Source organism: Castor canadensis, chromosome 3 (assembly GCF_047511655.1).
Source record: "Castor canadensis chromosome 3, mCasCan1.hap1v2, whole genome shotgun sequence".
Classification (NCBI taxonomy): domain Eukaryota; kingdom Metazoa; phylum Chordata; class Mammalia; order Rodentia; family Castoridae; genus Castor; species Castor canadensis.
Genome location: NC_133388.1, coordinates 166,347,442 through 166,371,750, shown reverse-complemented (window position 1 = coordinate 166,371,750; position 24,309 = coordinate 166,347,442). Strand labels below are relative to the sequence as shown.

Here is a 24,309-nt window from a genome sequence, read left to right as displayed (position 1 = left end):
AGGCACCACATGCCTCAAATGATGCTTTATCAAAAAGCTATTTTCAGATTTTTTCCCAATCTGTCTAAACTAATCAAAGCACCATAGTTCAAATTCATCTCTATTGTGAAGGCATGATTTGTGTTTATTCTTCAGCCTTCCTAGTATAAGTTCCCTTTGATTTTTCCTTTATTTTCTGTAACAATCTCCTTCTTCTGCAGATAGACTAGTCTCTTTGCTTGTTTTATCATGTCTTTCTAGTATTCATCAAAGTTCAAGTTTCCCATTTTTTCTTGTCATCCTGTTTAACTCTTTTCTTTTTATATTCTCTATTTTCTCCCCTCTTTAGTCTTCCCACTGTTATTTACCCTCTTTCCTTATTGCTCATGTTGGCTATTTTGTAAATAGCAAAATTATATCTAAGGCTCTTGATAATCATTAATTGATCATATCAACTTGAGCTCTATGCACTATAGAAAGTACAAACCAACTGGCTCTGGACTTCAAAGTGAACTAGAATATCTTCAAAGGAAAAGACAAAAATCTCAAGTCTGGAGATATAGTACAGTGGAGGCAGCACTGATGACTGCCCTGAACGTTAAAATCAGAGAACACAAGGAAGCACAACTGGATAATATTGGATTTATTGTTCACATAACAGTGGAGGATAAAAATGCAAGCATGAATCACAGCTGGGGGCCAAACTCAGATCAAGCCATCAAAGCCACACCATTAGAATGTGCTAACCAGAATGCCTGTCACTGTGACAGTTATGTGAGGCACATTCAGCTACAACATGTTCTGGTTGCTTCAAAGCATTTGCACCTAGAGATATAAATAACAGTCTATTTACCTTGGAAAAACAGCTCCCACACAGACATTTAACATTTTATACCGTAAAGGGAGACTATTATACAGATTTCAAATATTTCATAAGTTTTTTATAGGGTTTCTGAATTTTCTAACAGTTTAAGATTAATTTAAAACAGCAATGTCAAACTACTCATATGCAAAATATGATTTACTAAAAATGATTTTAATATAGAATGACAGAATGTCAAAATGAGAGTACTGATGTGAATATCAATGGAAAATTTATATGAACTTTGCTGTCATTCCTTCTAAATAAACCGAATTAATGGAACAAACAAAACAAAATACGCTTCACACTGTTTCAGCAAGACAGTATGCTTGTGGGCTTATAAAATCTTGAATCTCAGAAAAATATGTTGGAAGGACATCCAAGCTGGTAACAGCAGATATTCTTACTACTCAAATTAGTACATAATGATCTGCTTTTTAAAGTAAGTTTTCAACAAAATGCCTAATATTTATGAGGGAGCAGGAAAATGACTAGTCTCTTGTTGACTGGACTGTGAATTGACACAATCTCTTGAAAAAAATGACTTGGCAGAATGCAACATTTCCCTAAATTATGAGACGATTACTTTCAGGAAGTTATTTACTTAATTATTGGGAATAAGTTTATTTGCATGGATGTTGATTATAATTGTTATAGGCAAAAATAAAAGAATACAAATCCATACAAATCTAACAATAGAGGATCAATTGTGATTATATTCATACTACTGGATATTATATAATCATTGAAAATGATGATGCAAGATTATGTTTATTGACACAAAAAGATATACAGAATACACTAGGTTAAAAAGAGTATTTAGTATGTACTCTGTGACTGGAATGTTCCAGATGGTGGTGAAAAAGAAAGCAGTGAACAAAACGAAGCACCCTCAGCCTTTAGGGACCACTTTTGTTTTATGGTACTTACGTTAGAGCTATAGAGTATTAAATGATTTTGTAAATTAGACACATTATCTAAAGTAGTTCTCTCTGGAAAATGTGTTACGTTTAATTTCTTTTGTCTGTTTATTTTTTAGTACTTTATATATTAAACAAATAAGCATGTTATTTTTAGTTTTAAAAATTAATACAGCTTGCAATAATAGAAATATTGGTGAAGAAGTACAATGAGAAAAGGTTTCCTATCACCTAGAAAGCAAGCCATTTTCTCATGATTTAGTTATATTTCATTTACAAAAGCAAGATAGATGCTAGACCTTATGACAAAAAGGCAAAGAAACTTCAGGAAGGACAATTGCTTTCAATAGATGTTATCATTCTTTTAACCAAGACAACTCAGAAGGGAAAAAAATGATCTCTTAGGTCTTATCTTCTGTGATGCCTGTCTATATTTGTCATGATTCTAGTATATTCTCCAAGATTACAATCTTTAATATAGGGAGTAGAGGCCTGGGGCCAGAAGATTTCATAGAATAGGCAGATCTGAGATTTCTAAAATGATGAAAGATAAGAAAGGGAATACAATTTATTTAGGACCTGACAAGTGAAGGATTCTGTACTTAGCACTTTAAAAAACTTCCTTATTTAGTTATCATATCAAAAAATGTTTTCCATTTTTTACACATGAGGAAGCTTAGCAAAGGTATTCTGTTCATGTTCACACAACTAGGAAGTGAAGAAAGAAGATGTAAAAATCGTATTTGGGTACAAAATCAGTCCTTTCATTACATGGTTGACAGAACAGAAGAAAACAAGATATAATAAGGTCAATTGTCTAAAAAGTCACAAATTTTTAGATTAGAAAAGGATCTTATAAGATTCTGTGTTTTAATTTCCTCATATTCTAGATGTGAACATGGACAGTCCTGGGTCACACTCCCCCAACACCAGAGAAAAATGATCAGAAATCATTATAATTTAAATCATGAAGCAATAACTCTACTTTCTTTTGGCCACTGTTCATGGCTGCTAGTAAATTATTCAATGATGGCATATTGTTCAGCTCCCAGGGTGGGGGGCTTGGATCATTGAGATAGTCTCCTGGGTCTGAGGGTAGTACTCAAAACAGAATTTTTCTGCCTTGTTAGGGGAGGAGCTGACCAGATAGTGTTGCAACAGTAGGGCAACACAGCTGCCACCTGGCAAAAACAACAACAGATCAAATCACCTTAAACAAACTGGTAGTGAGTTACCTCAGATCCCAATTGCAAACTGTCCTGTGGACAGAAGGAACCAAATACTGCTCACAAGCCAGTCATCTGGTGAGACCACTTCCTGCTTGTAACAGATGGCCCATAGACAAAGGAAAGCCATCTTCACCCTAAGGTGTCTGACAAGAGGGGCAATACCTTCCCCAATAGAGCCAGAATACCAAGCACCAATAATTCCATTTACATTTTAATTGAAAATGTTCTGCATTTATTAATAAACCAGAATGGAGAGCTATAGAAAATTATTTTTCTAAATTATTTAGTTTCCATTACCTTTATTTAGTTTGCATTACCCATATTAATTCTTCCTGAATATCTTGTGTTCTGAAGGGATGCATCAAAGATATGGCTTTCAAATTATGCAATATACTTATTAGTTTGACACATTATTGCAAACTTGAAAATGGTCTCCATTTTAATAGCATTTGTATTTGTTATTACAATGAATTTTGGCAAACCAATTCTAGAGAAGCATTTCCTTACTGGGGCAACTGTCTAGCAGTATGCTCACAGAAAACAACATAAATGGATGAAGTTAAAAATAAAAACAAACCAAAAAAACCCTTTACATTCATTCCTCACTAAGGGAAATACAAAACAAAAGTAATAACATTAAGTGACGTCTCCTTTCTGAGGCAGCATTTGTGTAAAGCATGTGGTGCTGATGAAATTGCAGAGCATCTGGTGAAGCAATAAGTTATCTTTTCAAAATCCAAGAAACTTACCTGAAGTATTTGGTCCACCTGCCTTGAATATAAATAAGTTCAACATCCCAGAAATATCTACATGCATAGCAACCATGCATAAAAACAAAGCTCCCTCTTCTCTCTTCTTGCACCCAATGAGACACAGAAGGTAGGAAAACAAAACAATCTATGAGAGGTTAGAAGAATGATGGGCTGAAAGAGTGTGGTTTGATAACAGAGTAAGATCTACCTGTTATAGCCTCTAAGGAATGTCCAGTGATTTCAACACAATCTGATGGCCAAGTCATTGAGGCCAACACCTTGCTTAGCAAATGTTATTTCCAAGGCATGCAGACGCTTCTGGAAAGTGTCCAGGGTTTGACAGAAGAGACCTCTGACTGCCTGCAGTGAACAGTTCTGGCCAGCCTTATACAACTCCCACTGATGGGAACTGAGTCAGTTAGGAGTGTCAGTGCTAAAGGACAGACTTAAGGGTGTAGGGTGGCATTATATGAAAAGGGTGTAGAGGTAAACCCCTATCCAGTTTATGGTGCAGAAATCTGTAACCAAAAGATAACTCAAATCTGCCTTAGCAAGCTCAAGTCTTTCTCTTCTAGAGTCAATGGTTTTCCAACTTCAGCAGGAATTACTTGTTTAAGATACATATTCTGGCCTCCACCTCAGAGGGTCTAATTTTCTTCATATTACCTCTAGTTTTAACATTTCTTAGTGTTTTTAACCCATAATATCTATGAGTCTCTCTACTTTGAAAAATATATGTTTTAGAAAATCTATACTAACTTCAATTTTATTTATTTACTTATTTATTTATTTTCTCCTATCCCATGTCTCCCCATTCACAATATAGACCAGACACAGGGCAGGGGATGATGTGTATATGGGGTAGATTCACTTTGCCTCCTCTTGTTATACAGTAAGTGTAAGAACACAGCCTGTGTTAAGCACCAGGATGCCACTTTTATTTTATATTATAAAAAGTGGGTCTTTTTTGTCTCATTAGACAAATAAGATTATTTCAATACTGAGATACTGAATGTTTTTTCAAAGTCCTCATCTATTGCTGTCTGTGTTCTTGTTCCTCAAATATTCATTTGAAACCTAGTCCCCAATATGTTGGTGAGACATTTGGAAGGTGACTAGGTCATGAAAGTGAAGTCCTCATGATGGGATTAGGGCTTTGAAGGAGCTGGCTAGCCCTTCTCCAAGGTGCCAGCTAAGAAACAGACTCCTCACTGAATATTAAATCTGTTGGTGCCTTGATCTTGGACTTCCCAGCCTCCAAATTGTGAGCAATAAATATTGTCATGTTTAAAGTACCTACACTAAGGTATTTTGTGGTAGCAGTACAAATGAACAAACAGAAATTGGTAGCAAGAAGTGGGTGTTGCTGTACCAAATACCTACAACGTGGAAGTAGTTTTGCAACTGGGTAATGAGAAGAGGCTGGAAGTTTTGAGGTACATTGTCATGAAAGGGGACTTAAGGGCAATTCTAGGCTCAAAAGAAGTGCAGACCCGTACAGAAAGCCTCAGTCTGTTAGAGATTATCTAAGTGGTAGTGAACAGAATGTTGGTAGGAATATGGATGCTACAGCCCATTCTTATGAGGTCTCAGATGGAAATAAGAAATGTATTGGAAACTGGTAGAATGGCTATCCTTATTTTAAAGTGGTAAAAAGAACTTGGCTGAATTGTGTTTCTGTCCTAGTATTTTATGTATGGTAGGAACTGTGGGCAAAAGAAATATGCAAGTAAGGTGTTGAGGGTATGGCATGGCTTCTCTTGAAATGCAAGAGGATAATAAATTAAACACAGAGTATATAGCCAAAAGGGAAACATAGAAAAACATTTGGAAAATTCTATGCCTGGGACACAACCACTGCCATTTGTTCTTTAATTAACAATTGTCAAGACAGACATGGTGGCACATACCCAGGACTCAGTAGCTGAGGCAGGAAGATCACAAATTAGAGGTCAGCCTGGGACACATGCTAAGACCCTGTCTCAAAAAGATAAGAAAAAATGTTGCCCAATTCCTGAGAGGTATTTAGATAACCTACATTTGTTTTTGACAGAGGTTTTTTAAAATTTAGGGCAGGTAGAGAGAGGAGTTAAGTATTATGCTTTGTGCAGGGAATACCAATACTAATTGAAGAATGAAATATATTACCAAGAAATTTAGGGTGACTTAGACAAGAAGATTATATGGCTGGGACGGGCTGACATCCAATTAGTTTGTGTCAGAAACACTTTGTGCTGCCAATATATACCTATTGCTCCAGTTTCCTGAATGGCCCTCTTCTTGGCTCTCCAGGCTGTTTCATTGGGCCCCTCATACCACCTAAATACCCAGGTATTAAAAGGTTAATAATCACCTGGTAGGGAACATCCAGGCTGATAATTCAAAAGTGCAAGCAGACTGCACTTGACTGGCTTAAGCCTTTGCCAAACTGGTTGCTTAATATTTTGAGTATTACCCCTGAATACATAAATATTCATAAAAATGTATTATTTTGAATAAGCCAACAATAGAAGTACAAGAAACAGGAGGAAGCCCATATGGGACCTGAAGAAGCATCCAGCTAAGCCTAAACTAAATTGTCCACTCAAAGAATTGTGAGAATAAATGGTTGTTGCTTAAAGCTACAAGCTTTTGGGCTGGATTGTTCACACCAATATAATTAACTGATACAAATGGGCCATGTGCTTTTACTTCTCAAAGTAGCCGCTTCAAGAAGGAAACTTTTCTCTTCATCCCTTTTTAATCTTCTATGAAATGACACATGAGAAAATGGAAGTTCAGAGATGTGAAATGACTTCCTCAAAGTTTGAAAAAAAAAAAAAGTAACCAATGTTAAACCAGAACTCAAATAAGTGCTGAGCTTCAATATTCTGTTTTTGTGCCAAAAAGTCCCATGTAATGATTTCAAAAAGAGGAATATAGGAAAAGATTTGCTTTTTTTCACCTCCTCTTATGAGCTGCCTTGCAATGAAGTTGTTCCCCATAAAAAAAGCAGAATTCCCAGCTGGTAGAGTGGCTCAAGTGATACAGTGCCTGCCTAGCAAGTGTGAGACCCTGAGTTCAAACCCCAGGACCACCAAAACAAAATGAAACAAAACAAAACAACAAAAAAGTAGAGTTCCATAAACTGCGGTTTGATTGTGCTTTCTGCTAAGTCTTGGATACAGAATTCTGTGCTTCAGATAAACATGCCCAGGACATGCTGTTCACCTGAGCTGCCTGTCAATCTATCCTTGAAGAGAAATCTATGCATTAACTTACAGTTATGTATGGAATTATTTCTAACGCTTTGTCTACCTTATTAAAGGCAGCAAGAAACTGGTTTTAAGTACCATCAAGATGAAAGATTCCTTTAAATCCTACTGATCAGTTTTTCAGGTAGTAAGTCATGTCTCATTTATTAGAAAAAGAAGAAAATCTTAAGTAGTTGGACTTAAGATAGAAAATATGTCCTTAACTATAACTAGAGCAAACACAAAGAGAAAGAAAGGAAATTTGAGTTTGAGTACTGTGTGTGAGAAGAAGAGAACAGGATTCCACTTATAGAAGAGTTCAGAAATAAAGAAAATTTCAGGTGGGTGTTTGCTCAGACTACTAAAATACTTTCAAGGTTACAAAATTAAGGCAGTAAGGGAATTGCTCAGTCTCACATCAGAAGAATAAGCTATGGCCTGGAGCTGAGGAAGGAAAGCTCCAACTAGCTGTTAGGAAACACAGTGATCTAGAAAGAACAGTTAAGAGTGAAGCACATACACAGAAAAGTGACTGTGAAGCAACACCAGCAGAGATGTTATATAACCAGGGAGGGAAGATTATGTAAAACACACACTTGGCATTCCACGGTCATCTTGCATAACCAGGGACTTCTGTTCATCTTTTGCTGAAGTGAGTTTTCAATTCCTTCTGCACCTTTCTTTTAAAGGACATTTGACTTCTTGCTATGCTCAGCTTTCTATGCATGATCTCATTTAATTATAACAACTTACAAATTAAGTTTTCCTATTATCCTGCTTACAGATAAAGTAAAGGTGGCCAAGCAATTTTAAGCATCCACCCAGCTCACACAGTTAATGAAGGCAAAAGTAGGTCTGATCACAGATTCTGTCAGGTGATGTCAACACGCATGCTCATCACTGCACTCTGTGGCTTCTGGTATTTAGACAATAACGTGATCTTAAGTATAAAGCACTTGTATTTATCAGCTCTACTGGGTGTTTGTCTTTCTTCCTGGAATTACCTAAATCCAGTCTTCAATGTGATGATGCCTTCTCATTACTTGATAGCTTTCCAGATTACACCCACAGTCAAAGAAGAAGCTGGAGTGTTAGGTGTTCAGTCTATTTTTCTGGCCTCCTCTGTCTCCTTTCAGACTTCCCTCTCTTTGTAATATATGCTACCAAGATAGTTGTGGCTGGCCCTATGCAAGGGCCATGCTAATGCTTTGTTTTGTAGAGTTCTCAGATATTACCAGAGCCAATATTACTCAGAGGGACAATAGAATTACCAGAGAGAACAAGAATAGGACAGAAAACTGTGTAGTTTTCTGCAATGCTTTGAAAGTTCCTGTCTTTGGAAAACTTTCTCTGTTGCATTCGTTAACGTTCCTAATACAATTTTTTCTCATTATGATTTCCAGGCAAACTGAGAAAACTTCTACTTCTCTGCTTTTTTCTTTGTTACTCTACAGCTGAATGGATCTGACTTTCCAAATGGACATGGCAAATATTTCTCAGAGGCAAAGTCTTGGTTTATGATAGATGAGTGGACAACTTTGTATTACCTCCTGGAAGACTCTACTTTTCCAAGACAGGGAGGGGGTTGAACTCTTCTCTAAGCAAGTTCCAACTTCACAGAAAAATAATGTTTCTATTCAATGGGGCAGTAATCCAGTCCTAGAAGTGGTATATAAATTTATATCTTATGTATAAAAATTCAAATGGAAAGGTTTATCAACGATTAAATCATTTGAAAAGGTAAGAAACTTGTAGAACTTAGGCCCAGATAAATAATAATTAAGATATTCCTAAAGTGGAGGAAAAATCATACAATGTCAGTATCCATTCAATATCTTGTTAGGTGAGTCAATGTCACAAATACATTATCAGTATGTAGCACGCCACCCACAGTACTGATCCACAACTTTATCAGTATTTCCATTATCAATTTGACTCCGTGGTAAAGCACTATTTCAAAACATGACTGCATAGTTAAGGTCATAATTTGTCCTAGGTATTTTATTAAACGGATCATAATAAGCAGAAGCTAGAAAGTCTTCAAATAACTTTTTATTGAAACTTTGGAAAAGAGTCACCTTACAATCATTTGGGAAAAAAAAAAAGCTGAGCCTAAGGCAGCCAGCACATTCATTTTATGGAGTGTAAATAAGTACATTCAGATTAGATTTGATACTATCAAAGATCTGCTTAAGTCAAACATTCACGTCAAGCAAAATACTCACTTTTTAAAATTTATTTATTCACATGTGCATACATTGTTTGGGTCATTTCTCCCCCCTGCCCCCAGCCCCCACCCTCAAATACTCACTTTTATGAGGGAAATTATTTATTATTTTTTTTCAGGACAGTATCTAGAGTATTATATGAAAAGTCACTGTGCTGGAAAGGGAAATTTACCCAGGATATTTGGTCTCAAGAGTTTATTAACTCACCTCATGTCATTGTTAGATAGGCCAAGAGTGGTTACTGGCATATGTTGTAATTATTTCTCAAGTTATAAGGATGAAAAATGGCTCATACTGGCAAACTGCTTTGACTTAATAGAGATACAAAAGTTAATAAGGCATAAAATTAATATATACATGAATCAAAATATAAACTATAAAATATACTATGAATATTAAGCTAATATTCATAGGTAGTATAAGCAAGAATTCATTATTTCTGCAGAGCATGGGAATGTAAGCTTAGACCATTTTCTGACAAAGGTGATCATATTTCTCATTTATTAGCATGATGCTGGCTGTCTTCCAAAGGAAAATAACTGAAAGATTACTTGTATTGGATATAGAAAACTTGAAAGTCCTCAATATAAGATGCATATTTTATTTACACATATTTTTATCTTTAAACATCAAAACTATGAACAAATATATTTTAGTAAGAAAAGAGGAGCCATGATCAGTTTTTGTAATGATACCTCATCCATTCATTTTGCAGTTGCTATATAAAGACATCTTCAGGAAGTGATTCTTAGTAAATGCCTGTAATAAGGTTAACTTGCAGGAGATTCAACTTCCTCAATGAAAGTATTGCAGTAGAGAAAAATAAGGCAGAGGCCATATGGCCTTCCCAGGCATCCAAAGGTGAACTCCCAGTCTCTTCCTCCTGAAAGATCAGCAGACCATCAAACATTGATGATCAGACACAGGAGGAAAAGGGAGGGTTTCAGTTCAAGGAAGGAGTCAGTGCTGGCTCTGCAGGGATGTCATCTAATGAGTCCTTAATGAAGAAGCAGGTACACACATGCCAGATACTCTCAAGGTTTACAAGAGGCAAAGAGACTCCCCAGTGGACCTAGCCTAAATGATGTCTATAGAAAGCACTGATATGTGGCTAAGTTATTTATCTCTACTCTAATTCTATGCATTTTTGTATCGGAAGTCGAGGCACATAAAGTAGCTTTGCATTAATCATTTACCTTGGTTACTAATTCCTACATGGCCCCAGGTATACAGGTAGGTCAAACAAACAAACAAACAAAAACAAAGCCCTTCACAACTTATAACCAAAACAAATACTCATCTTCAGGGCCTTCTGAGAAACACATGACATCGATCATCAAGATAAGACAAAGAATTCTCCAAGGCCACCAAGCTACTTCAGAGTTTGAGAGGTGCTAAAAACAAGCTTTTCCCCTTAAAATCCTGCTCCTCAGCCCTATTTGATCTCAGAAAACTCAGGCTTGGGTAATCCTTCCCTGTTCTTTTTTTCCGTGCCTCATTTCTACATCTATACCAAAAAGCCCTTCAAAGAAACCCTGAATCTGTTCACTTCTATTCCTTTACGTGGTACTTCTCTTTCACTCTTAAGCTACTATCTTTCTAGCTACACAGAAACAGGTAGACTTTCTGCATCTCATTACCCCATGTCCAACAATCCATTCCTCATACACACTGGCAGGAGATGATGGCTCTGTTCATAGCTCCATACTGTGTTGTAAGTCCTGCAACAGTCCACCCAACTTCCTTTCTAAATTCATCTTCTACTTTCCCCCTCCCTAGCTGTGCTGTCCTTACCACCTTTCCTACAATATGCCTAGTTCATTTTTACCTTAGAGAATTTGCATGTACTATCCTTTGCATTTGAGTCTCTAATTCTTGTCATGTTTATATGACTGGCTACTTCTTACCACTTAGATCTTTAAAGTAATTTCTTTGGAGATGCTCTCCCTGATGGCCTAATCTGATACCTACTTATCATCTACCCTTTTTATGATGCTACCATATTGAATTTTTAAAATTTATTATTTTTATTGAGTCAAAATTTATATAACATTAAATTAACCACTTCAGAGTAAATCATCTAATTGTACTTAGTGCATTTGTAATGTTGTATAACCACCATCTCTATTTATTTCCAAAACATCCTCATCACCCCAAAGGGAAACACCATGCCTACTAAGTAATTGCTCCCATTCTACATTCTGTCTTTATGGACTTACTTTTTCTGAATATTTCATATGAATGGAACTGCACAATTCATGACGTATTGTGTCCTGCTGTCTCACTTAACATAAAATTTTCAAGGTTTGTCCATATTGCAGCATATAGCAGCAGTACTTGATTCTTTTTTTATTTTATTTTTATTTTTTTTTTCATTTTTCTTTTATTATTCATATGTGCATACAAGGCTTGGTTCATTTCTCCCCCCTACCCCCACCCCCTCCCTTACCACCCACTCCACCCCCTCCCGCTCCCCCACTCAATACCCAGCAGAAACTATTTTGCCCTTATCTCTAATTTTGTTGTAGAGAGAGTATAAGCAATAATAGGAAGGAACAAGGGGTTTTGCTGGTTGAGATAAGGATAGCTATACAGGGCATTGACTCACATTGATTTCCTGTGCGTGGGTGTTACCTTCTAGGTTAATTCTTTTTAATCTAACCTTTTCTCTAGTTCCTGGTCCCCTTTTCCTATTGGCCTCAGTTGCTTTAAGGTATCTGCTTTAGTTTCTCTGCATTAAGGGCAACAAATGCTAGCTAGTTTTTTAGGTGTCTTACCTATCCTCACCCCTCCCTTGTGTGCTCTCGCTTTTATCATGTGCTCATAGTCCAATCCCCTTGTTGTGTTTGCCCTTGATCTAATGTCCACATATGAGGGAGAACATACGATTTTTGGTCTTTTGAGCCAGGCTAACCTCACTCAGAATGATGTTCTCCAATTCCATCCATTTACCAGCGAATGATAACATTTCGTTCTTCTTCATGGCTGCATAAAATTCCATTGTGTATAGATACCACATTTTCTTAATCCATTCGTCAGTGCTGGGGCATCTTGGCTGTTTCCATAACTTGGCTATTGTGAATAGTGCCGCAATAAACATGGATGTGCAGGTGCCTCTGGAGTAACAGTCTTTTGGGTATATCCCCAAGAGTGGTATTGCTGGATCAAATGGTAGATCGATGTCCAGCTTTTTAAGTAGCCTCCAAATTTTTTTCCAGAGTGGTTGTACTAGTCTACATTCCCACCAACAGTGTAAGAGGGTTCCTTTTTCCCCGCATCCTCGCCAACACCTGTTGTTGGTGGTGTTGCTGATGATGGCTATTCTAACAGGGGTGAGGTGGAATCTTAGTGTGGTTTTAATTTGCATTTCCTTTATTGCTAAAGATGGTGAGCATTTTTTCATGTGTTTTCTGGCCATTTGAATTTCTTCTTTTGAGAAAGTTCTGTTTAGTTCACATGCCCATTTCTTTATTGGTTCATTAGTTTTGGGAGAATTTAGTTTTTTAAGTTCCCTGTATATTCTGGTTATCAGTCCTTTGTCTGATGTATAGTTGGCAAATATTTTCTCCCACTCTGTGGGTGTTCTCTTCAGTTTAGAGACCATTTCTTTTGATGAACAGAAGCTTTTTAGTTTTATGAGGTCCCATTTATCTATGCTATCTCTTAGTTGCTGTGCTGCTGGGGTTTCATTGAGAAAGTTCTTACCTATACCTACTAACTCCAGAGTATTTCCTACTCTTTCTTGTATCAACTTAAGAGTTTGGGGTCTGATATTAAGATCCTTGATCCATTTTGAGTTAATCTTGGTATAGGGTGATATACATGGATCTAGTTTCAGTTTTTTGCAGACTGCTAACCAGTTTTCCCAGCAGTTTTTGTTGAAGAGGCTGCTATTTCTCCATCATATATTTTTAGCTCCTTTGTCAAAGATAAGTTGCTTATAGTTGTGTGGCTTCATATCTGGATCCTCTATTCTGTTCCACTGGTCTTCATGTCTGTTTTTGTGCCAGTACCATGCTGTTTTTATTATTATTGCTTTGTAATATAGTTTGAAGTCAGGTATTGTGATACCTCCTGCATTGTTCTTTTGACTGAGTATTGCCTTGGCTATTCGTGGCCTCTTGTGTTTCCATATAAATTTAACAGTAGATTTTTCAATCTCTTTGATGAATGTCATTGGAATTTTGATGGGAATTGCATTAAACATGTAGATTACTTTTGGGAGTATAGACATTTTTACTATGTTGATTCTACCAATCCATGAGCATGGGAGATCTCTCCACTTTCTATAGTCTTCCTCAATCTCTTTCTTCAGAAGTGTATAGTTTTCCTTGTAGAGCTCTTTCACATCTTTTGTTAGGTTTACACCTAGGGATTTGATTTTGTTTGAGGCTATTGTAAATGGAATTGTTTTCATACATTCTTTTTCCGTTTGCTCATTGTTAGTGTATAGAAATGCTAATGATTTTTCTATGTTGATTTTATATCCTGCTACCTTGCTATAGCTATTGATGATGTCTAGAAGCTTCTGAGTAGAGTATTTTGGGTCTTTAAGGTATAGGATCATGTCGTCTGCAAATAGGGATATTTTGACAGTTTCTTTACCTATTTGTATTCCTTTTATTCCTTCTTCTTGCCTAATTGCTCTGGCTAGGAATTCCAGTACTATGTTGAATAGGAGTGGAGATAGTAGGCATCCTTCTCTGGTTCCTGATTTTAGAGGGAATGGTTTTAGTTTTTCTCCGTTAAGTATAATGCTGGCTGTAGGTTTGTCATATATAGCTTTTATAATGTTGAGGAACTTCCCTTCTATTCCTAGTTTTCTTAGAGCTTTTATCATGAAATGACGTTGGATCTTATCAAAGGCTTTTTCTGCATCTATTGAGATGATCAAGTGGTTTTTGTCTTTGCTTCTGTTAATGTGGTTTATTACGTTTATTGATTTTCGTATGTTGAACCACCCCTGCATCCCTGGGATGAAGCCTACCTGGTCGTGGTGAATAATCTTTTTGATGTGTTGCTGAATTCGATTTGCCATTATTTTGTTGAGGATTTTTGCATCAATGTTCATTAAGGAGATTGGCCTATAGTTCTCCTTTTTGGAGGTGTCTTTGCCTGGTTTTGGGATAAGTGTAATAGTGGCTTCATAAAATGTGTTTGGCAGTTTTCCTTCCCTTTCTATTTCATGGAACAGTTTAAGGAGGGTTGGTATCAGTTCTTCTTTAAAGGTCTGATAGAATTCAGCAGAGAATCCATCAGGTCCTGGACTTTTCTTTTTGGGGAGACTCTTGATTGCTGCTTCAATTTCATTTTGTGTTATAGGTCTATTCAGGTGATTAATTTCCTCTTGGTTCAGTTTTGGATGATCATATATATCTAGAAATCTGTCCATTTCTTTTAGATTTTCAAATTTATTTGAATATAGGTTCTCAAAGTAGTCTCTGATGATTTCCTGGACTTCCATGGTGTTTGTTGTTATCTCCCCTTTTGCATTCCTAATTCTACTAATTTGGGTTTTTTCTCTCCTCATTTTAGTCAGGTTTGCCAGGGGTCTATCGATCTTGTTTATTTTTTCAAAGAACCAACTTTTTGTTTCATTAATTCTTTGTATGGTTTTTTTGGTTTCTATTTCGTTGATTTCAGCTCTTATTTTTATTATTTCTCTCCTTCTATTTGTTTTGGGATTTGCTTGTTCTTGTTTTTCTAGGAGTTTGAGATGTATCATTAGGTCATTGATTTGGGATCTTTCAATCTTTTTAATATATGCACTCATGGCTATAAACTTTCCTCTCAAGACTGCCTTAGCTGTGTCCCATAGGTTCCGGTAGGTTGTGTTTTCATTTTCATTGACTTCTAGGAACTTTTTAATTTCCTCTTTTATTGCATCGATGATCCATTCTTCATTAAGTAATGAGTTATTTAGTTTCCAGCTGTTTGCACGTTTTTTGTCTTTACTTTTGTTGTTGAGTTCTACTTTTACTGCATTGTGGTCAGATAGTATGCATGGTATTATTTCTATTTTCTTATATTTGCTGAGGCTTGCTTTGTGCCCTAGGATATGATCTATTTTGGAGAAGGTTCCATGGGCTGCTGAGAAGAATGTATATTGTGTAGAGGTTGGATGAAATGTTCTGTAGACATCTACTAGGTCCACTTGATCTATTGCATATTTTAGATCTTGGATTTCTTTATTGAGTTTTTGTTTGGATGACCTATCTATTGATGATAATGGAGTGTTAAAGTCTCCCACAACCACTGTGTTGGCGTTTATATATGCTTTTAGGTCTTTCAGGGTATGTTTGATGAAATTGGGTGCATTGACATTGGGTGCATACAGATTGATGATTATTATTTCCTTTTGGTCTATTTCCCCTTTTATTAGTATGGAATGTCCTTCTTTATCTCGTTTGATCAATGTAGGTTTGAAGTCTACTTTGTCAGAGATAAGTATTGCTACTCCTGCTTGTTTTCGGGGGCCATTGGCTTGGTAAATCTTCTTCCAGCCTTTCATCCTAAGCATATGCTTATTTCTGTCGGTGAGATGAGTCTCCTGTAAGCAACAAATTGTTGGATCTTCTTTTTTAATCCATTTTGTCAAACGGTGTCTTTTGATGGGTGAATTAAGTCCATTAACATTAAGTGTTAGTACTGATAGGTATGTGGTGATTCCTGCCATTTAGTTATCTTAGTTGTTTGAAGGTTTGATTGTGTGTACCTAACTTGATGTTACTCTCTACTGTCTTGCTTTTTCTTATCCTGTGGTTTGGTGCTGCCTGCCTTTTCATGGTTAAGTTGGGTGTCACTTTCTGTGTGCAGGATCCCTTGCAGAATCTTTTGTAATGGTGGCTTTGTGGTCACATATTGTTTCAGTTTCTGCTTATCATGGAAGACTTTTATTGCTCCATCTATTTTGAATGATAGCTTTGCTGGGTAGAGTATCCTGGGGTTGAAGTTATTTTCATTCAGTGCCCGGAAGATCTCACCCCACGCTCTTCTTGCTTTTAATGTTTCTGTTGAGAAGTCTGCTGTGATTTTGATGGGTTTACCTTTGTATGTTACTTGTTTTTTCTCTCTTACAGCCTTCAATATTCTTTCCTTAGTTTCTGAACTTGTTGTTTTAATGATGATATGTCATGGAGTAATTCTATTTTGATCTGGTCTGTTTGGTGTCCTGGAGGCCTCTTGCATTTGTATGGGAATATCTTTCTCTAGATTTGGGAAATTTTCCGTTATTATTTTGTTGAATATATTACGCATTCCCTTCGCTTGCACCTCTTCTCCTTCTTCGATGCCCATGATTCTCAAGTTTGGTCTTTTGATGGAGTCGGTGAGTTCTTGCATTTTCTTTTCACAGGTCTTGAGTTGTTTAATTAGTAGTTCTTCAGTTTTTCCTTTAATTACCATTTCATCTTCAAGTTCTGAGATTCTGTCTTCTGTTTGTTCTATTCTGCTGGATTGGCCTTCCATCTTGTTTTGCAGTTCTGTTTCGTTCTTTTTTCTGAGGTTTTCTATATCCTGGCTGTTTTCTTCTTTATTGTTGTCTATTTTTGTCCTGAGTTCATTTATCCATTTATTCATTGTGTTCTCTCTTTCACTTTGGTGTTTATACAGTGCTTCTATGGTTTCCTTTATTTCTTCTTTTGCTTTTTCAAATTCTCTATTTTTATTGTCTTGGAATTTCTTGAGTGTCTCCTGTACATTTTGGTTGACCCTATCCAGTATCATCTCTATAAAATTCTCATTGAGTACTTGTAGTATGTCTTCTTTTAAATTATTCTTGTAGGCTTCATTGGGTCCTTTGGCATAGTTTATCTTCATTTTGTTGGAGTCTGGCTCTGAGTTTCTGTTCTCTTCATTCCCCTCTGGTTCCTGTACTAATTTTTTTGCTGTGGGGAAACTGGTTTCCTTGTTTTTTCTGTCTTCCTGTCATTGTCCTTGGTGTTGTTACTGTCCCTGTACTGTGTGTAATTAAGTATTTTCTAGCTTGTAATAATAACAATGGTAATATTGAGAATGGAAGAGTGAGCTGAGATGGAAAGCAAGAAGTTAAAGAAAAGGGGAAAACAAATATACAGACAAGAGGGAGAAAGCAGAACGAGGTATCAGACAAGAGAGTTTCAAAGGTATAAACGGAGTGTTAGTGTACTAATCGACAGTAAGCTGAACAGACAATAGAGTGACAGAGAGAGGATTGAAAATCAAAGATAAAAAAATAAAAAATAAGTATATGAAAGTAATATCTATTTATAAAAATGAATTAAAATAAAATGGAAAATAGAAAATTAAAAAAAACCAACAAACAAAAAAAAACCAAAAAACTTCCAAGTTTATATGCAATGCAATTTCAGTCTTAATAATTTGGATGTCCGTCTCAATCTCCAGTCCTGGAGTTGGTGCCTCAGATGTTGTTCTGTAGTTGTCTCATCAAAGGGGATGCATAAAGTAGAACAAAACTACACTCACACACACACAGAAGAAAAAAAAAAAAAGCCCCACCAAGTGTCCCCAGTTCAAATGCAATACAGTTTCAGTAAGTTTTTCGGCTTGCAGGTGTAATTCGGTTGTTCTCTCATCAAAGGTAGGGAGAAAAAGAAAAAAAAGCGTCTGCAGACAGTTCTGAGAGTGGTATCTGCAACTGTGGCTTGCCTGCCTGCTGCTCTCAGCCTGTAGCTGGCGGCGTTATTTATGCAGATCTCTGGGGTGAGCTAGTGCTCACCTGGTCCCACAGGCTTTGTTTGCTCAGAGTTCCCTGTGCGGGGGCCTCTGCCACAGGCTTTTCCCTTTCCAAGCACTGGGAAAGGCAACACTGCCCCGCGTTGTCAGGCCTGCATGTTTATTTACAGTTCACGTGGGAAGTGGGTCTTCCCTCCTCTCACAAGCGTCCCCGCTCCTGGTTGCTGGGCGCGCGTCCCGCTCCCGCCAGAGCCTCTCTGGCCCGCCCGGCTTGTTTATTTACAGTCCCGGGAAGGATTCCCTTCCCCCAATCTTCAGCGCTCAGGGCGCCCCACCCTCTTTCCAGCGTGTCTTAACTGTTCTTATTGCTTAGTACTCAGTTTCTCTTTTTTTCCCCAGTGGAGGTCAGTCTGTCCAGGGGGCTATGCTGCTCTGGCCCAGGCTTGTCTGTGGGGCTACCGCGGTACCGCGAAGCTCACCTGGTCCGCGTCTTCCCAAATTGTATGGGCGCCGGCCACTGGCGGCCCGGGGGCCTCCTCGGTTCTCCGTTTAACGTGAAGTGGAGATTCTCTGCGCCGGCTCTAGCCGCCATCTTGGAATTCCTTGATTCTTTTTTTATAGTTGAGTACTATTCCATTGAATAAATGTCCTACAACTGTTTGTCTAATCATCTGTTGATGGATATATGAACTGTTTCAAAGTTCCTTTTTAAGAGTAATTTATCTGTACTTGAGATCTTCTGCATTTATAAATGTACTACTACGCTGTCCCTAATGATGAGTACAAAAAATGCTAAGTAAATCACTGCTAATAAATAATGACTAAAAACACTAACATTCCGTTCATGCTGGGCTATTATAACCCGTGGATTTCCCCAGAAGTCCACTGTGCAGGCTCTTCCTTTTTTTCTGTTGTCACCTTAAGGAAAGTTCTCTAAGTAGGGTTTTAGTCTTCATTACCAGAACCTGTGCCAAATATAAAGTTTCTTGATAACTTGCAATGCTTACAAACCTTTCTTGGATGAGTTATCACTGCACTGTAATAGGTTTAGAATAGGTGACTGTACATTAAAATGCTCATAAACATACTTACTATCGCAATATTATGAAATATATTTAAGCACAATTGGAGATCTTAGCTCAGAGTGAGGCAGGCCAGGACACAGAAAAGATGCCACGGAACTCCTCAGCCCTCATATACCACATTCTTGGCAAATTTCCTGCTACGTTCCTTTTCTAGCCCAATGCTATCCTTTGTTATTGCAAATTGTAAGACAAAACTCCTTGGGGTGATTCTACCATCCTTCAGATAAAAACATGAATATTGATCATACCCTAACCTGACTGACCACACAAAACCCTCCACACTGGCCGATTATTGGTGCTTGGGAACTGCCCAGGTTTTTCCTGTCCAACAGGTTAGCATAGTTTAAGAAAGTGCCTGGAAACAGAGAGAGACCTCTCTCTCTCTGCTTCTGGCTCCCCCTGGGCCTTACCATGGCCTATTGTAACTCCTTTCTCTAACCTTTAATAAACTTACCATCATTCTTGCTTTGTCTAAATATCCTGCCTAGAGCCATTCACATAGAGTATACGAATCTTAGTTTTCTGTTTACCAGTGACTATAACAAGAGTAGTAGTTCTCTGTTATGATTTGCATTGTATGACCTAAGGAGCTTTTTAAAAATATAAAACAATGGTTAGCAAGAGTTCTAGGGGGATGAGGAAATAAAATCAAAGACACAAAGTAGCAGAGATGTAGAATGATCAAGTCTAAAGACCTACTATACAACATGAGGACTACACTGTTAACAATCTTTTTTTGCAGTATTGGAGTTTGAACTCAGGGCTTACACCTTAAGCCACTCCACCAGCCCTTTATTGTGAAGGGTTTTTTTGAGATAGGGTCTCACAAACTATTTGTGGGGGAAGGGATTCAAACTGCAATCCTTTTGATCTCTGCCTCCTGAGTAGCTAGGATTACAGGCAGGCACAGCTACAGTTAACAATCTTATACTCAGGAGAAAGGATAGTGTTCCTTAAAAATACATAAATTTATTAAAACATAAATATAATAAAATATCAATATCTTAGCCCAACCCTTGGACATTCTGGGTTTAATCTAGGGTGGGGAATGAACATTGGGATTGAGAAAAACTTCACTGTACATTCTAATGGATAGCCAAGGTCAACTACCACTGGCTTAGTGCACTGGTTCTCAACTGATTTGTTTACTAGAATCATAACACAGAGATTTTTGGTGCTCAAGGCTTAGTCATGGAGGAGTTAAACCAGAACATCTATGGGTGACTACATCACTTTTTCAAACATTTTAACTTTTTATTTTTAAATAATTATAGCTTAAACATTGTATGCACATATGAATAAAATAAAAATTAAATAAATAATTATAGCTTTTATGGTAAAGTTGAAATAATGGCACTTAGTTGCCATATGTAAGCCTCACCCTATGTCCTCTAAGATTAATGCCTTACCCAACCATGATGCAAGTATAAAAAGCAGGAAATGTGATAGAACACTTTAACCGATCTATAGGTCTTGTTTGAATTTATCACCAGTTTCCCTAATGATAACCATTTTCTGGTTCAGGGTCCAATCCAGTGTCCTGCATTGAACCAAGAAAATAAAGGTGAAATTCGTATTGCATAAGATTAGCCGTGATGAAGAATACTGGCCAGTCATTTTGTCAAATATCTATTAATTGGATGCAGTGTTTTCTTTTGATTAGATGGGGTTGCGAACTTTTGAGACGACTCTAGAGGTGGTGCTGTGGCTCCATTACACGGATGATGTTGATATGTCTTATTATAAGTATTAGTCTATTTTCAACCCCTCCCCTACATAATTTTCCAGGTGTGCAGCCAAGTTGGAGAGCTATTAACACAGAGGATATTATGATGCCATCCCCAATGGTAACTTAATGGATCCTGGGATTTGGATGTTATAGCAAGGAGAACAAGAAAAAAAAAATTCCAGGAAAATGAAGACTGATGATCCATAGATAAATAATTGGCATTTAGGCTTAAATTTTGTATTGTTTGCTAAATGACAAGCATTGTGCTAGGTTCCTGGAAACAAAGATAGTCTCCATACCTTAACGTATGGAAAAGAGTATTTTTAGTATAAAAATACTAGATTATTTTATCTTAAAATATCAAGTACTAATATAAAAGTGCTATGAAGGCTTCCTTAAAGCGATGGTACTTGAATTCAATATTACAGGAAGAGAAATGGTTAATTGAGTGAGATGGCCTTTAGACTTAGGATTTAATTTTTTAATTTGTAAAGGTTTAGGTTTACCTTTTATAGCAGGGTGAAGGACCAAAAAAGAAGCAGGCAAATCTGTGTTCTGATAGCAGGCAAGTCTGTGTTCTGATATTGTAGCAGGGAGAAGGGCCAGAAAAGAAGCAAGCAAGTCTGTGTTCTGATAATGTAGCAAGGGGGAAGGGATGGCATAATAGAGAGATAAAACTTAAAAAATCTAAATGTGAAGAAGGTCATATAGCACTGGGGAAGGGGGAGGTTGTAAAGTAGCCAATAGAGTTGCACACAACCACATATGGGTTAAACTTTGCTTTTTTGCTTCTGTAACCTGCTTGCCAAGGTATATAAGGTAAGCCCCTTTGTTCTCAGTACTCAGACTTTGGACCTGAGTCCACTGAGTCTGTGCAGGCACAATAGAATGTTGCTTCCTGCTGAACTGCCTTTGTGCCCTGTGTCTCTGTTCGAGAATCCCAAAACATTTTCTTTACAGTAAAAATACAATTTTATTTATGCCTATATATCTTTTCCCTTTTTGGCTTAGGAAAGTTTTCTTTTTCTTAACCAATTATTGCTATTACTTGTTATCCTACTATTTATTTTGAGAGACAAGTTGAAATGACCTGCCATCATGATCCTGAGGCAGACTAGTGACAGGGAAACTAAAAATAGACTGTTCCATAGGACTCAACTCTCATCAGCAAAAGGTCCCTCCATGCTGAATTCCTTCTTGTCCCTGCCCAGTATCATCCTTGGATAGCCTTTCTAATGGTCATTTTATGGTTAGAATTACAGTTGTAAATTCCTGTGTTGTAAATCCCCCCAAAAAGACAGGGGAGTCCCTTGGAAGGTTCAGACCAGAAAATGGCACATGCCTGGTAAAGGGGACTCTGTCCTCAATTTGACCTCTCAGGTAAAGCCCCCTAAATTAAGACCTTATGAATGTTGGTTGCACCTTACACATACAATTGAAAATCTAGGAATCATCGTAAGTGCATGCACAGAATGCTCCATGTTACATACCAAGATCTTGTCAATCACACCTGTCAGTTATCCTAGTCCCTCCTGCAAAGACCATCCAGATTTTTCCTACTGTTTGTCCTTGCACCTTATAAACTGCCCTTTAAATAAAGACATAAGTGCTTCTGTGCCATCTGTCCAGAGCTCACCACTCTTTCTTTTTTTGGTGTCTTTCTTTCCTTTTCATTTCAATAAAACTCTACTACTGTTTTGCAATCTGTATCACTCTTTGTTTGAGAGATGCAAGTACTTGAGATCTTCTTGACCAGGGATCTTTTGAAGACATCCCACCAGGAACAATCCCATTCAGAACAACAGAAACCATCCAGATTCAAGTAAGCTGAAATTCAATATTGTTATTACTATTAAGAGAAATACAATTTTATACTAATGAACCCTCCAGCATTTTAAATGAATTTTATATCTAAAAACCCTAAGTATAGTCTTTGGTCATTTCCATCAACTGGAAAATCTATTTTATCTTTTGCAAATGGAAGAGTCACTGAATCCTCTCTCAGGAAGACACACAGAATAAATGGAATTTCAATGCACTGTTACTTTGTGGTTTTTCATAAATATATTTGCCAATTAACAGCTAAATTTACAAAATGCTATCTATCAGGAAGGCTTAATATTTAATGTCTGTGAAGTCCCTGTGGATTTCTAGGAGGTTTGAGTGTATTGAATTCAACTTTGTTTTTTTAATAAGAGTAGAAAATACAACTAGCTGCCAACAGAGAACATTCACATAGAAATTGAGGAACTAAAAATTCTATTTGCTTGATTTATAGAAATTGGAGTATTTGGAATAGGTTCATTAAAAAATACCATCTGTTTTCTTATCTTAGGTGCAACTCTTTTGATAAGATGGATTTTAGCCAGGAAGTTGGTCTGTGCAAGCACAAAGAGAGACATAAGCTTTTGCCAGAGTTAAAGCTTTAGTATCAAAGGGAAGGTAAGTCTTCCATACCCTCTTCGTAGGAATATTTCCCTAATGTGAGTGATTTCTTTGGTTAGTCTAGCTGAAATGATTACTAATTGAACTTTCTTCCTTAGATCAAATTTACTTAAACAAAATTTACCAAGCATAAAAACACAGGAACATCACCAAGAAGTTCCTCTTTCCTGGCTCTATAATATTGAACTGAGACCGGGCTTCAGCATTTTAAATGGAGGTATTAGCATAAAAAAAGTCAGAATTCAAATAGTTGATGGGCTACTTCATTGCACTAAAAAGGAGTGAAAATGTAGGCCAAATGCTAAAGCATATAACTAAAATAAAGTTTGTATATTGCTGTACTGATGCCCAAAGTGAATAGAAAAAGACTTTTGAGTGATTTTTCTGTGGCTCATTTCTTTTGTTAATCATGTTTAAACTAAATTTTACTCATTTGAACAAGAAACATTCCCTAATCACAGTAATTATTGAACTCTATATAGCTGGTTGTTGGTTGAATATTATGTTTAATTGACTATTTGCTCAAATAAAAATAGTGCTTCAGGATGAGTAAATTTTCTGGATAATTAACATACATTATTTTAAAATGTAACTGCTCCTGATGGTAAACTATTTGAATTCTATTACTTCAATTAAATGCCCAAATAAAAAAGGTATAACAAAATGGAAGCATGAAGGAAAAAGTCATTTGGGATTAGGTTTCTGAGGGAGGTAGCATTTGAATTAACTTTTAGCATATTAATAGGTTACTAATGAGCTGAGGATTAGAAGAGAGGGGACTACCATGGGATAAAGATACAACTGAGCACCATACATAATGATAGCTGTTTTCTGCACTGTTCAGTTATCACTAGTTTTGATTGTCAAGTGCTCCACGCAGGATTTGTTTCCATCATAGGTGGAATTAGATGGCTTAGGTTTATGGAATCTTACTGATGAATTTAATGAGATGCTGTTGTATGAACATACTACCATTTTGGCTCTTCCTCTGCTTTATCTCGTGTAGATGGAGTGTCTTAATGCTGTGGAAATATTATCAGACGAGAAACCAACTGACACTCAGAGAAGTGGAGAACTCAGATTTTATTTTATGCCGGTGGTCCCAAATGAGCTCACACTCAAAATTCTGGGCCCCCAACAATGCATTCATGGGATTCTTTTTTTTTTTTTAAAC

At 36.9% G+C, this 24,309-nt stretch overlaps 1 protein-coding gene and 1 non-coding gene across 7 annotated transcripts in view; both read right to left on the bottom strand.

The window, feature by feature from the left end:
- The window catches only part of Oxr1 (oxidation resistance 1), a 365,513-nt gene that overhangs the window by 172,789 nt on the left and 168,415 nt on the right, over positions 1–24,309 (bottom strand). The window lies entirely within an intron of this gene.
- On the bottom strand, positions 4,544–4,675 carry LOC141422270 (small nucleolar RNA SNORA51). The gene has a single exon (XR_012446864.1). It is a non-coding gene; the product is annotated as a small nucleolar RNA SNORA51 (small nucleolar RNA).